The sequence below is a fragment of the Stomoxys calcitrans genome, chromosome 5 (genome assembly GCF_963082655.1).
Source record: "Stomoxys calcitrans chromosome 5, idStoCalc2.1, whole genome shotgun sequence".
NCBI classification, from domain to species: domain Eukaryota; kingdom Metazoa; phylum Arthropoda; class Insecta; order Diptera; family Muscidae; genus Stomoxys; species Stomoxys calcitrans.
In genome coordinates, this window is record NC_081556.1 from 89,345,429 (window position 1) to 89,361,184 (window position 15,756).

A 15,756-nucleotide genomic window follows, 5' to 3' on the forward strand; every position below is an offset into this window, starting at 1 on the left:
TTGATCTGTCAAAATCAGTAATTAGTGCAACACTAGGCAAATTTATACAAGGCAAAGACACCTGCCCAACAACAACGAAATCAAGTATACAACCCTGTGGGAAAGGTGGCGGAAATTCCCACTTAGGTGTCAAATTTCTGGACACTTCCTAATTTTTATTTGCATTATCATGTATAGAATCCACAAGATCAAAACATTTATAATTATAAACTTGTAAATTATAAATTAAAACAATTAAAATGTGAAAAAAATTTAAAAATCTAAACAAGGCATTTGACGTTCTAGCGGTAGTGACTTTACCTTGTATAAATTTGGCAAGTTGCAAATTTGATTTCGAGTTTGTTATGGCTTATAACCATAGGTCTGTTCGCGTACTTTTCCAGTAAAAATTTGCAAAAGAGTAAGAGCCATTTAACTCTCTTAAAAGAATTTGCAAGCAAATGTACGCGAACGAACAGCTAATTTTTGTTTGGGTTGGTTTTTTATTAGCTTGCTTAAGAAAACAATTGTTTTAAATAAAAAATGTTGGCGACTCTTGTGAGGTATTTTCTTTAGGTAAACGTCAATTTATTGGCCCTAGAGTAACAAGGCTAGAAGGGGAGCCATTCGTAGTATCCGTGATCTCCGTGCCGCTGGACAGTATCACAATTTACAGTGCACGAAGCTACGAATGGCATTCGCGATTCAAAGTCGCGCAAGGCGCTGGTCCCAGTCGGAATCTCTACACTGATACTGAAGAATCTATATCTTACAACTGTCCGAATACTATTTAAGTACCCGATGTTTGGAAGATTGACAGTGTGATCCCGCTACTGAAACCGGGAAAGGACAGGAGCAAGGGGAAGTCATATAGACCGCTCTGCCTTCTTTCATCGTTAGCTAAGACGCATGAGGTATTACTCTTTCCGATCCTCCCGTTGGATAATTTCCATTCGGCGAGCCTCAGCATGCATTTCGAAGACTGCATAGGACTACAACTGCTTTACATGCCATCACCGTACGCAAAAGTAGAAACAATGTTCTCAAGTCCCTTGTCGGCAGCCCTTTGTGTGATGACAAAGGAACCGTGGACTAACCACCTAATGCTTCTGGATATTGTGGCTGGAATACTGATGCGAATACTCATGTGGCGGCTACGGACACTGTGTTTTCATTGAAGATATCTGTGTATCCGTTCACAATTGGCAGACTAATTTGCACTAATTTTTTCCAATCCCACTGTGCGAACTTTTAACTGCCCAGACAGACCCACTTAATACCATGGCTGCATCTTCCCTCCTTAACAAATTCAAAGAAACGGTGTTGATTTCATCGTAGCTCTCTAATAAGGATGACTCCATCAAAAAACGTAAATTTGCAAACATTTTTGAGTTCCCGAACACAGCTAATAATGTCCACACACAACTGAACGTTATTAAAACTAGTTGACAGACAGATATTTGGCGAGAAAAAAATTTACTTAGCTGTTTACTGTTTACTACCTGGGTTAATATATCTTGATTGAACAATATTTCGAGTAGTTACAAAAGAAATGCCAAATTTAGTTTACCCACCTTTTGTGCGTTGAGGTGGAGCACATTAAAATGCACATCCTGTGACGTCATAGTTTCCAGTTGTGGTGAGAGGCGCATAGGTACATTTCTCTCGAAATTAACATCAAGTAGGTAAGTAGCCACAAAGAAACCAAAAACACCAATAAAGTCGAAATTAAACAATAAATACAACAACAAATGATTTGAAATGGAATGGACAACAAGAGACTGAAGAAAATTATAATTTCTCATAAAATTGTACATGCAATTAGGGGAAAAAATATGGTATCATGTAATTTGCTTTTCGGGAATTCCGTTGCACTCTACCCCAAAGTCAAAGCACATCCCCACGCACCCATATTACAAATATCACAAAATATAATGAAATATTTCAATGGCTTGCTGAAAGACGACAATAACAAATACATATGTAAGTATGTAAGAGTACTTAGTACAACAAACCCCAGCAAGCAAAATACTAAAAATTTAAGATTAACAGCATAAACAGCATAAACAACAAACAAAACGAACGAACGATGATGCCATGCAGGCAGATATTACCACACCCTGTAAAAGAGTACATCAAATTTACATTAGGGGGAAAACAAAAATAACAAGAACAACGCAAATACAACTTACCTATCCCGCACAATAGAATGTGAGTTATAGTACGTTTGTACATACATACTACATATCATTCCGTATGAAATGCACCAAAATCTACATGCAGTCCTGAGACTCCACAAAGTGATTTAACTGGGAGAACCGATTTTTACTGATTGTCTTGGCATTCTGAGTCAGACTGACTACAAATTGGACTTAGAATTCAGCATAAAGACTTCATTGCTGGTGTTGTTGTTGTAGAGGTAGCGATACTCGTCAAGCTCCATAGGTGAGTAAGCTCGTTCAGGTTAATAGGACCGATCGCCGCGGGAATCTTATGGCCATTGGTTGTTTAAGGCCCCAACAACGCGCCTTGTCATATCGACTATCATAGCTTAAATAGGTTGAGAGTTGTTTGAAACAAGTGGAACCTTACCTCACTGCTTTAAATTTTTATAAGATTACAATATAAGTATCTATATAGGTATAGAACAACAAAAGGAAAAAACTATCATTTCTAGAAATATCAACAACACCAATTGACATAAATAGTATGTATGTATGTATGTTGGGTTTTCAGACGGGTTTTAACGGGTCAAATCCTCGTCATATCTCAATGCGTACCCATACTCCTTTTTTATTTCTATAGTATAGAAGTTTTACCAGTAGTCGGTCTCATGGGAACAGGATTTGTTGGAACTTGCATAAATCATGTTTTGTTGATTCGCCTGAGACTCAGTCGTTACTCCTTTCGTTCTTGTTTTGTCGTTTGGTACATTCGAAATTAGTAACTTGGCAGTGAGTGCATGACAGCCACATTTCACATGCAGCCAATTTCATGAACGCAGCTCCTGCATTAGTAAAATACAAGACCCACCTCCCGCCTTTAACTCCCCAACCCGAAGACAAAAGGAAATCGATGGACAATGGCTGGCAAACAGCAACAACTTAGAAACAAAAGACAAAAAAGCTTGAAAACTACGACGACAATAACAACAACAGCAAACATATGCAGCATGTGCAATGAAGTCTTTTGGAAATTGGGTTATTGGCGCACATCAACAATTTGTTGTTGCTGTACTTGAGAGTGAGTGAGTGAGTATGTCATGTGCAATGTATATATATTTATTTTGTAGTATACATACATATATAATTGTTGTTTTTTCATCTAATGTATAAACTATAAACACTAGGGTGGAACTAACTTGTAATAGAAATTTGCGGCAGGTCTTAAGGATAGTCAATCTTTGAAAAATACAAAGTGTGTTTGTTCCTAGATTTAATCCGAACCGAAAACGGCTCAGTCGATTTTTATACCCACCACCATAGGGTGGGGGTATACTAATCTAGTCATTCCGTTTGTAACACCTCGAAATATTCGTCTAAGACCCCATTAAATATATATATTCTTCATCGTCTCGGCGTTCTGAGTCGATCGATCTAGCCATGTCCGTCTGTCTGTTAAAATCACGATAGTGCCGAATATTGGGGATTGCAAATGGGCAATATCGGTTCAGATTTGGATAAAGCTCCACATATAAACCGATCTGCCGATTTGACTTCTCGAGCCCCTGGAAGCAGCAATTTTTGTCCGATTTGGCTGAACATTTGCACATTGTACTCTTTTTTGACTTCTAACAACTTTGCTAAGTACGGTCCAAACCGGTCTATAACCTGATATAGCACCCATATAAACTGATCTCGCGATTTGACTTCTTGAGCCCTTACAAGCCGCAATTTTTGTAAGATTCGGCTGAAATTTTGCATGTAGTGTCATGTTATGGCTTCAAACAAATGTGCTAAGTACGGTCCAAATCGGTCTTTAATCTGATATTGCTCCCATATAAATTGATCTCCCGATTTGACTTCTTGAGTCCTTACAAGCCGCAATTTTTGTCCGATTTGGCTGACATTTTGCATGCGGTGTTCTGTTATGACTTCAAACAACTGTGCAAGGGATAAGGATAGTCAATCTTATAAAAATACAAATTGTGTTTGTGCCTAGATTTAATACGACCCGAAAACGGCTCAACCGATTAGGATGGAGGTATACTAATCTAGTCATTCCGTTTGTAACACCTCGAAATATTCGTCTAAGACCCAATAAAATATATATATTCTTGATCGTTTTGGCGTTCTGAGTTATTCGATCTAGTCATGTCCGTCCGTCCGTCTGTTGAAATCACAATAGCGCCGAATGTGTAGAGCTAGCCGCTTGAAAATTTTCACAGATACTTAATATTGATGTAGGTCGTTGGGGATTGCAAATGTGCAATATCGGTTCCGATCCCCCGATTTGACTTCTAGAGCCCCTGGAAGACGCAATTTTTGTCCGATTTGCCCTAAATTTTGCATGCGGTGTTCTATTGCGACTTTCATCAAATGTGCCAAATACGGTCCAAATTAGTCTAAAACCTGATATAGCTCCCATGTAAACCGGTCTCCCGGTCATCTTTGTTCGGTTCCTAGAATGCGTCAATTGAAGCGGGCTTGTTTGTATAGACATGAGCTTTAACGTAGTCCCTCAAAAAAGAGTCTAATGCCGTTAAATCGCACGATCTGGGCGGTCAATTGACCGGTTCCGAACGTGAAATAAAATATTCATCGAACTCGCCTCTCAATAAATCCATTGATCTATCTATCAGATCTATCTGAAATTTGGAACAATAGGTTGTATTAGGCTCCGGAGCGACCATAACTTATATGGTCAATTAGCCGTTTGACGAATCTAATTGAACTTTTTGAGTAATACCAGACCTGTAAATACCTATGCTAAAGTGGGTATTTCCATATAGCACAATCTACTAGTTGGATATCTTGAGCTTGTAATTAAGCCTTATTAAGAACATAGCCTGTATACGGACGAAGTACAAATCTGTGACAAATTTCAGCTCAATATCAAAATTTTTGAAGACTGTAGCAAGATTACAATAGACGGACGAATTGACACACGGGCATCTTAAATCGCTTTATAATTTTACGACGATCAAGAATTTATAGGCTTTTTAGGTTCGGAAAGTAATATTTCGATGTGCTGCAAAGAGAACGACGCAATGAATATACATATGTACCACCTATCCCATGGTGTTAGGTATAAAAATGTGAATTTATACAAAAGCGTGCTAAGTTCGGCAGGGCCGAATCTTATATACCGTCCACCATGGATCGCATTTGTCGAGTTCTTCGCGTGATATCTCTTTTTAGGCAAAAAAAGACTAATGAATAAGAACTGTTATGCTATTTTAGGTATATCAAGTTATAGTCCGATTCGGACCATAAATGAATTGTATGCTGAACATTGTAGAAGTCATTGTGTAATATTTCAGTTCATTCGGATAAGAATTCCGCCTTGTCAAGAAGCGAAATCAGACATTGGCTCGATGGGAGCTGTATCAAGCTATAGGTCGATTCAGACCATATTGGACACGTATGTTAAAGGTCATGGAAGAAACAGTTGTACAAATGTTCTGCCAAATCGGTTGGGAATTGCGCCCTCTATTGGCTCAAGAAGTCAATATCCCAGATCTGTTTATATGGCAGCTATATCAGGTTATAAACCGATTTGCGCCATACATAGCACAGTTGTTGAAAGTCATAACAAAACACCTCTTAGAAACTTTCAGCCAAATCGGATGATAATTGCGCCCTCTAGTGACTCAAGAAGTTAAGATCCAAGATCGGTTTAAATGGCAGCTATACCATGTTATGAACCGATTTGAACCATACTTAGCATAGTTGTTGGAAGTGATACCAAAACACCACGTGCAAATTTTTTGAGGTGTTACGAACAGAATGACGAAATTAGTATACCCCCATCCTATGGTGGAGGGTATACAAATTTTTATTTTGTCAGAGCGGAGCGGACTTTGGGAATGGAAACCGTTCTGGTCCAGGTTAAAAAAATTTCGATCCCACTCCTGCAAACCTAGGTCTGCTCCGCTCGGAATCCCTGGTTGAACCATTCGTAAAGATGCTTTTAACGACATGTGCTTTATGTATGTGCTGTCACTTTCTGTATGTGTAGAGAACGCTCTAATCGGCATGTATTCTCGTCCTTTTTTTGAATAGACAAGTTCAATGAAATAAGTGCACGCTTACATCGAAAAAATTGTATATTTATTCTAAAATCCATTTCTCACGTTAAATGTTTAGTACTTATTTATACACACATCGTCTAATACCACCTTAACAAATGACGATGGATAAAGCTGTCATATTGGATATTGTGAATAGTTTATTTATTTATAGGTTTTGAATTGTATCCATGTCCCGGTCTAACTTTACCCCTTTTTAATCTTGGCATGAATCTGTAATTAACAATATCCAATTATTGAAACCTATACACGCTGTGTGTTAACAACATTTGAAATTCTGTCAAAATTTAACCTAACTGTAATCAGCTGATCGCATTCCGCTGCTTGACTTGAAAAAAGAGAATTTTTGGATGAAGTCTTGTCTAAAAATCTGACGCGCCTTGCTTTAGTCAAGTTTCGCAATATGTACCCTGGTATTCTTGTTTTGTACGGGAGGGAAGTTAACTAAAAATATTTTTATGACCTTATTTTTTGCCTGGCCCTGTCAACACCTATCTGAGTTAACGGCGAAGAGCGAAGGAGTGAGAGATAGAGAGTTCTGTTAAAAAGAACTGTTACAAGAACAATGTGTATCAGCCAACATAAATATAAAAATCCGAGTAAATACCTATGTACGCTCGTATGTATATCGTTCATAGGATACAGATTGTTGTTGTCATTTGGGGGTCGCTGTGATGTGGTTTGGCGATGATGGCAGCGGTGGTGATGGTGGGGTTCATTATCTTGAATTTTTGATTAGCGCTTCGGCATAAATTTGAAAAGCACGTTCGAAATTCTGACTGCCGTGTTGACTATGGGAGTAGTCGCGAGCGGTTAAGAAACATTCTACGTGTGTCTTAAAGCTTGTTCACGGGCAGGTTGTGTTGGTTGGTTGGCTGGCTGTGTGCTGGTGGTATGCGTGATTGTGTGGTTAACCCAAATAATTCGACGACTTGGAAATCTTGAATGCGGCAATAAAAGCATACGCGTTCGTTTGGTTCTTACTCGCATACATCTGCTATCGCTCGTTTGCCGTTGCCATAATGGCCGTTGGAGTCACAGCATAATGAAATTGCTTGGAAATCAAACGATTGAAGCAGCAGCATCGACAGCCATAGAAGCTTGAGTTGAGGCAAGATGTCAACAGACAAACGGATATCAAGAACAAGGGGGTCGACATCATCGAGGCAGCAGTAATTTTGTAATCTTAAAGTAGAAGGCATGACACAGGCCGGTAGGCATTCAGGCAGCCAGCACGCATTTGAGCACATTCTAAAGTGGTTCCAAATCCTAAAAACGTGTATGAGAGCATCGACAATCGAATAGATCCCAAAGACATACATGGTTAGGAACCACAGTGGTCGGATTACTTTGTTCTAACTCCACAGATTATGATTAAGGTGGACTTAGTCAATAGTTTTACTGGTATATCAAGGTGAAAACACTTGGACCAAGGTGAAAATGGATAACCGCGTTCATTGATCTTCCGCTAAACTTATGTTGACACCAAGTAGATCTAATTATATGGAGGCTATATCGAAAAGTTGACTGATGTGCACCAACTATAGGTGGTGCTAATACAATATGTATACGCAAAAAAATTTTTCGTTTTACATAAAGGAAAATTGCGCCAAGTAAACTTCTTCTCTGAAAAACGTTTAACTTTGTTTACGACAAAAGTAATTTTTTAGCGATAAAGTCTTGCAAGGGTTTGTGACAAATATAACGTTTTTTTCAACTAAAGTTCTTGGTTATGTATATACATATATATAATCTGTATATACTGCAGTTGTCAGACTTTTAATGCTATATGGTGTTGTGGTCTTGTGGACGGCGCTTCAAAAGTCCACCTTCTGCTCAATACTTAAAATGATTTAGGGTCGTAGGCTCATAAAAGTCGCATTTATAACCCGATTTTGCAGATATTTTACACAGTGAGTTGTATTAGGTACACTACCTTGAGTTATATAAGGTGCCCAATATATTCAAAATGGAGAATATTTGGGTTTATATAGCTGCCATACGTGCCGAATATGTTTCAAATTGGTCTATATCTGAATATAAGCCCCAATCTCCCTATCTAAGGTCTTAGGCCCATATTTATTACCTGATTTTGCTGAAAGTAAGGACAGTGAGTGGTGTTACGACCCCCAGTATTCGTATCTGGTAGGGTCTAGATCGGTTTATATCTTAGTATAGCCGATTTTACTGAAATTTGACACATTAAGTTGCGTAAAGACCACCAATATACGTGTCGACTATGGATTAGATCGGACTATATCATAAAATAGCCCTCATGTAGACTTATCCCAAAACATAAGGCCCTAGCCCATAAAAATTTAATTTAATGTGCCGATTTCGCAAAAATTTGACGCAGAGAGCTGTATTTTTGCTCTTTGTGCTCTATGCTGCTATATATTGTATATCGATTTATGGCCTTGAACTCATATAAGACCCACCTATTAAACGATTCACTGGCATTTTGAATAGTGAATTGTGGCGAGTTTGGTTCAGAATAGATCATATTTCGATATAACTACTATATTCATTAATGATGCACATTTCACCGGATATTGACGAAACGTTGTTTATATAAATACTCGAGGTTGTGGGTATCTAAAGCTCAGCCTAGCCGAACTTAATGCCTTTTTACTTGTTTTTTTTATTGCTTTATTGAATTCATTTGATAAAACTTTCGGATTTCCTTTTCTCTTTTTTTTTTTCAATGGAATTTTCTATTTATACCCACTACCACGTTAGGGATAATACTAATCTTCTCATTCCGTTTGTTATTCCTTCGAAATATTGGCTTGCGACCTTATTAAGTAACTGTATTCTTGATCGTCTTGACATTCTAAGTCCATCTAGTTATGTCCGCCCGTTCGTCTGCCGAAATCTCCTTACCGGTGTAACGAATAAAGAACTCTGCTTGAAATTGAAGTTAACACTTTTTCGGCCGTGCTAAGTTCATCCGGGCCGAATCTTTGGGTCAAATTTCAGCCAAATCGAATGAAAATTGAGGCTTCTATAGGTTCAAGAAGTCAAAACCGGGGATCGGTTTATATGGGGGCTGTATCTGTTCATTGACCGATTCGAATCGTACTCGGCATGGATGTTGAAAGTCGTAACACAAGTCTTTGTCCTAAACATCTACTTTACTTACTTTAATTGGCTATGACAGAATATTTGTTCCACTAGCCGAACGTAGAATAGCGTTCCAAGCGCCTCGATCTTCTGCGCTCATTCTAAAATCTCTGACACCAAGTTTCAAAGTGTCTCCCACAACTTAATCTTTCCATCGGGCTTTTGGTCTTCCCGGTTTGCGTGTACCACCGTGTTTGCCTTCAAAAGACTTCTTTGCTGGAGCTTCTTCATCCATTCTGACAACATGACCTAGCCGTCGCCTATATTCTCCATTATCGCAAACTGGTCCATATATTTTACGAAGAATCTTTCTCTCAAATACTCCAAGCACTGCCTCGTCTGCTTTCACAAGTACCCATGCTTCAGAACCATATAACAGCACGGGTAGTATCAGTGTCTTGTATAGTGTAATCTTCGTCTGTCGAGAGGTGGCCTTGTTTCTTAACTGCTTACTTAGTCCAAAGTAGCATCTGTTTGCCAATATGATTCTTCGCTTAATCTCAAAACTGGTGTCATTCGTTTCGGTTACGGCGGTGCCGATGTAGATAAATTTGTCTCTTACTGACTGTCTCAAAGTTGTGGTTCCCAACTTTCTCCATTTTCTTTTTCTGCTCGGTTGTGCAAGGCTTTTTGGGAGTTGAAACCATCCATTTCGTCTTATCTCCATTTACTGCCAGACCCATGACCCTGTTTTGATTATTTTAAAGGCTGCAGTTACTACTTCCGGTGATCGACCATTGATATCGATGTCGTCGGCATAGGCGAGTAGCATGTGTTATCTTGTGATTAGTGTGCCATATCTATTCACATTTACAACTCGTATAATCTTCTTCAGCAGGATATTAAAGATATCACACGATCTCTTGAAACCTCGTTTGGTATTAAATGGTTCGGAGAGTTTCTTTCCTATTCTTACTGAGGAACGCGTATCAGCAAGTGTCATCCTGCAGAGTCTTATTAATTTTGCGGGGATACCAAACTCTGACATGGCTTGAAATACCTTTGAACGTAAAGGAGTATCGAAGGCGGCTTTGTAGTCAACAAACAGATGGTAGGTGTTGATTTGTCCTTCTCAGGTCTTTTCCAGGATTTGGCACAGTGTGAATATCTGGTCTAGGGTGGATTAACCAGGTCTAAAGCCACATTGATAGGGCCCAATTATCTCATCATCTCTCAGTACGCTCGAGAGTATCTTGTATGCGATGAGGAGGAGACTTATTCCTCTGTAGTTGGCACATACCGTCTTAATTCGATTAGGATCATACTTGGCATGGATTTTGAAAGTCATAACACAAGTCTTTGTTTCCAATTTCAGCCAAATCGTCTGAAAATTTAGGCTTCTTGGGCCTCAAGAAGTCAAATCCGGGGATCGGTTTATATGCGGGCTACATCCAAATCTGAACCGATATGACCCAACGACCTACATCAATAAGAAGTGTCTGTGCATAATTTCAAGCGGCTAGCTTTACGCGTTCGACCGATATGGAGATTTCAACAGACGGACAGGGCCACATCGACTCAGAATGTCGTGACGATCAAGAATATACATATGTACTAATGGGGTCTTAGATCAATATTTCGAGGTGTTATAAACGGAATGACTAGGTTAGTATATCCCCATCCAAAGGTGGTGGGTATATAAAGAAAGGAAGAGAAATTGAGTTAAGGCCTTGCGGATGTGTAAAATGGCTTTATTTCATGGAATACTAGGTACATCGAATGATGTATGTCATTAATGTTTTCGAAGCATCCGCTTCCTAGGCTTCAGCTAATACTTAAGTCCATTAAGTGATCATATGAGCTAAATTGACCGAGTCCTAATGTGATAAAGCCTTCCCCATGTGAAAAAGTTTTAGGCAGTTTGAGCTATTAAAGTTTTTCAAAATCAACTTCAATACCTGAACTTCAATACATTGCTAAAAAATAAGCGCCAAAGCTTTTGCGAACACTGTATCGTTTTTTTAGACTCAAATGAGATGCGTATACGTTTGGCAAGCAAATTAAATGTTTTAAACAATTCGCTTTACCTGCCTTGTGGCTGAATGTAATGGAATGGAATGGCATGGTATGGTTTGGTTTGTTATACGGCCAAATTCTAAATGACGAAGCCATTGACAACGACTAACGTTTTGGGTTGAACAGGAGATAGGTATGGGCTATAGAAACTGGTTGGAGCCACTTACTGGGCTGGTTGCTCAGGTTCTTGCTACGGCTGATGACGGTGATTATTTCGGGTTCTTTTCGTGGGAAATACGTGTTAACTAACATGAATGTACTCGTAGAAGCTGTTTTGGCCACATACAGTTCTTTTAAAGGCGATGATGATGTTATGATGGCATTCGTTATAATGGAAACCCCAAATACAGGGTTATTTATTTTAGTGAGATTTAAAAAAAAAAACTTCCATGGGGTTGAGGTTAAATCAGAAGACCGCGAAGAGCATCGAAAGGGACGCTTAATACTGTGCTCTATTTTATGTCTGTGTACCTTTATGTTGGATGGGTGGCAATTAAGACCAACCTTAGACTAAGTGGCCTTTCGATTATGTACCAGTGTAGTCCTTTCTTGTTGAGGAGTTGTACTTTCTTCTTCGAAAGCGAAAAGCGGTTTCTAACATGGTAATTTCATAGTCTGTTAAGAATAATTGTACTAAAGGCTGAAAGAAATAAACATTTTTTTCAAGAAATCATGGGTCTAAAATCAAACTCGAGCATTCGGGGGCTGCAGAGTCGAGCAATTTTTTCTGGAGCCGACTCCGAGCACTTAGTTTTGTTAAACATTTTTAACAATTTTTTTTTTTCAAATATTTAATAAAATATTGAAAAAATAATTCTTTTTATTTTCTAAGCCAATATGTTTTTATAACAAAAAAATTGTTTTCTTAATATTTAATGACCATTTAGAGAAGAAAAGTAAATTTTAATGACTTTGACATAAAATTGCAACTGCTTTCAAAAGTAATAGGCTTATCGCCATTAATTTATTTTTTTAATTTAGAAACCATCAAATGAATCTAGACTTCAAAACGGTTTCCAGAAATCTCACTCCTAAGAATTTTGAAAAAAATTTTTGTTTGATTTTTTGAGCTATAAAAAATGGGCGACTTTCGAGAAGCCAATTTTCCCCAAAACATGATCTTTTATGACGAGAAATTCATTATACGCTCCACCGTAGGATGGGGGTATACTAATTATACCCTCCACCATAGGATGGGGGTATACTTATTTCGTCATTCTGTTTGTAACACCTCGAAATATGCGTCGGAGATCCCATAAAGTATATATATTGTCATGTCCGTCCGTCTGTCTGTCGAAAGCACGCTAACTTTCGAAGGAGTAAAGCTAAAGGCCAAATCGGTCCATGTTTTGATATAGCTGCCATATTAACCGATCTTGGGTCTTGACATCTTGAGCCCCTAGAGGGCGCAATCCTCGTCCGATTTGAATGAAATTTTGCACGTGGTGTTGTGGTTTCACTTCCAACAACTGTGCCAAGTATGGTTCAATAAACCGATCTTGGGTCTTGACTTCTTGAGCCTCTAGACTGCCTAATTCTTATCCGATTTGAATGAAATTTTGCACGACGTGATTTATTATGATATCCAACAATTATGTCAAGTATGGTTCAAATCGGTCCATAACATGATATAGCTGTCATATAAACCGATCTTGGATCTTGACTTCTTGAACCTCTAGAGGGCGCAATTATTATCCGATTTGGCTGAAATTTTGCATGACGTATTTTATGCTTACATTCAACAAGTGTGTCAAATAAGGTTCAAAACGGTTCATAACCTGATATAGCTGCCATATAAACCGATCTTGGATTTTGACTTTTTGAGCCTCTAAAGGTAGCTATTATTATCCGATTTTTCTGAAATTTTGTACGACGGATCCTCTCATGACCATCAACATACGTGTTTTTTATGGTCTGAATCGGTCTATAGCCTGATACAGCTCCCATATAGATCGATCTCTCTATTTTACTTCTTGAGCCCCCAACGGGCGCATTCTTATTCGAATTGGCTGACATTTTACACAGGTCTCCAACATATAATTTAATTGTAGTCCAAACCGGACCATATCTTGATATCGCTTTAATAGCAGAGCAAATTTTTTCTTATATCCTTTTTTGCCTAAGAAGAAATGTCGGGAAAAAAACTCGACAAATGCGATCCATGGTGGAGAGTATATAAGATTCGGCCCGGCCGAACTTAGCACGCTTTTACTGGTTTCGTCATTATGTTCGTAACACCTCGAAATATTCGTCTAAGACGCTATAAAGTATATATATTCCTTACCGTCAGAACATTTGTCGATCTAGCCATGTCCGTCCGCCTGTCAAAAAAAAACGTCAACTTCGAAGAAGTAAAGCTAGACGCCTAGAATTTTGCATAAGTGCTTTTTATTTATGTAACGATCTCCCGAATATACTTCTTGAGCCTCTGGAGACCGAAACTCTTATCCGATTTGGCTTTAATTTTGCACGATGATTTTTCTTTTACCCTTCAACCGTGTGGTTCCAATAAAAATTTTGCACGTTGCACTTTTCCTATAACATCTAACAGATGTACCAAGTTTGGCTCCAATCGGTCCTTAACCTGATATAGCTTCCATATAAACCGGTCTCCCGAATATACTTCTTGAGGCTCTAGAGGATGAGATTCTGATCCTAGTATATAAAAACCGCATAGCTATTTCTTCTTATGACCTCCCATTATCCTTTTTTAGTTTCTGCCTAAAAAACAGTCCGTCCAAACAACTTGAAAGATGGGATCCATGGTGGAGGGTATATAGGATTCGGCCCGGCCGAAATTTTTTTACTTGTACCCACCACCATAGGACGGGGGTGTACTAATCTAGTCATCTAGTCATAAAGTATATATATTCTTGATCGTCTCGACGTTCTGATTGTTCGGTTGTTCTAGCCATGTCCGCCGTCCGTCCGTCTGTCGAAATCACGATAGCGATCGAACGCGTGAAGCTAGCCGCTTAAAATTTTGCACAGATACTTAATATTGATGTAGGTCGTTGGGCCATACCGATATGGCTTCATGAGCTCTTACAAGCCGCAATTTTTGACCGATTTAGCTAAAATTTTGCATATAGTGTACTGTTAAGACTTCCAATAATTATGCTAAGTACGGTTTGAATCGGTTTATAACCTGATATAGCTCCCATATAATCCGATCTCCGAATTTAACTTCTTGAGCCCTTACAAGCCGTAATTTTTGTCCGATTTGGCTGAAGTTATTAATAAACTTCCTTACGGTAGATTGATGCCTAGAAACACCAACTCCTTCATGATTGTCATCAGTTTTACATTATTGAAAGCAGCCTCAATGTAAAGAGATGCTACCATTATATATTCCGTGACAGCGAGAGAACCCTCTATGTAGCCGACTAGGTCGTGAAGGGCTGTTTCAGTGAATTTGCCTTTACTATAGGCATGCTGCTGCCGAGACAGGTGATCTCCAGGAATCTTTGCCCTAAGATGTGTTCCTATCAACCTCTCAAGAGTTTTAAGAATAAAGGGTGAAATATTAATAAGTCGAAAATCTTTCGCCTTCGTGTGGTAAGGTTTTCCTGCTTTCGGAATGAATATGACCTTCGTGTCCCTCCATCCCATAGATACATACGACATCCTGTCACAAGCAGAGTATATCTCACTAAGCCAAGAAGCCAGTCTGTCGGACACAGCTTGGCGACTTAAAGGAGTCGAAACTTCTTATCGCCTAAAGGATTTTCGGCTCAGACACAAATTCCTTTAAACCCCTGACGAATGCATACCAGTGACAACCCACTCTAGGGCCACGTCATACGTTGGAGAGTTTCCCGGGAAATGTGTGTCAAAGAGTAGTTCTAGTGTTTCCTCACAAGACATTGTTCTCTGACTTCTGAATATTACCCACCGTAATAGGTCTCATGGATAGGATCTTCCTTAGCTTAAAGGCCACAGATGTATCCTCCACGAGGCTGCAGAATTCACTCAGGATTTGTTCTGAGCCGTTCTCAGCTTGCCCTTGTATTTTCTTAGCACAGCCTCATAGACGTCCCAATCGTGTGGTGCTCTTTTGGCTTTCGCCTTGTTGAAGAGTTTTCAGCAGTCCTTCCTTAGACCAACCAGTTCTGGTGTCCACCATGGCGGTGGCGGTTTGCCCTTTGGCTTCGCACTAGGACATGCTGACACAAGCGAGATATTTAGGGTCTTCGTGATCCGCTTGTCCACTATGTCTATATAATCTCCGCAGTTTCCACTTCGTTTTCTGGTCTAGAAAGGAAGAATGAATCCAAAGAAATTAAGTTGACTGCGCTTAAATTAAAAGATGGGAAAGCCCAAACAATTGCAGAAGGACTTCAGAATGTGTTAGAAGAGTTCAACAGTGGGGATCAATTGTGATGACC

General features: G+C 39.1%; 1 protein-coding gene across 5 annotated transcripts in view; it reads left to right on the forward strand.

The window, feature by feature from the left end:
* Positions 1 to 15,756, forward strand: part of LOC106088019 (uncharacterized) — a 213,908-nt gene that overhangs the window by 106,479 nt on the left and 91,673 nt on the right. The window contains exon 1 of one of the 5 annotated variants that reach the window (XM_013253299.2): positions 1,446 to 1,664. The exons of 3 other annotated variants lie outside the window; for them this stretch is intronic. The gene's annotated coding sequence lies outside the window, so the exon portion shown is untranslated. Of the gene's footprint in view, positions 1 to 1,445; positions 1,665 to 3,205; positions 3,231 to 15,756 lie in introns of those variants that run through there. One more of the 5 variants, XM_059368494.1, reaches the window with a different exon arrangement.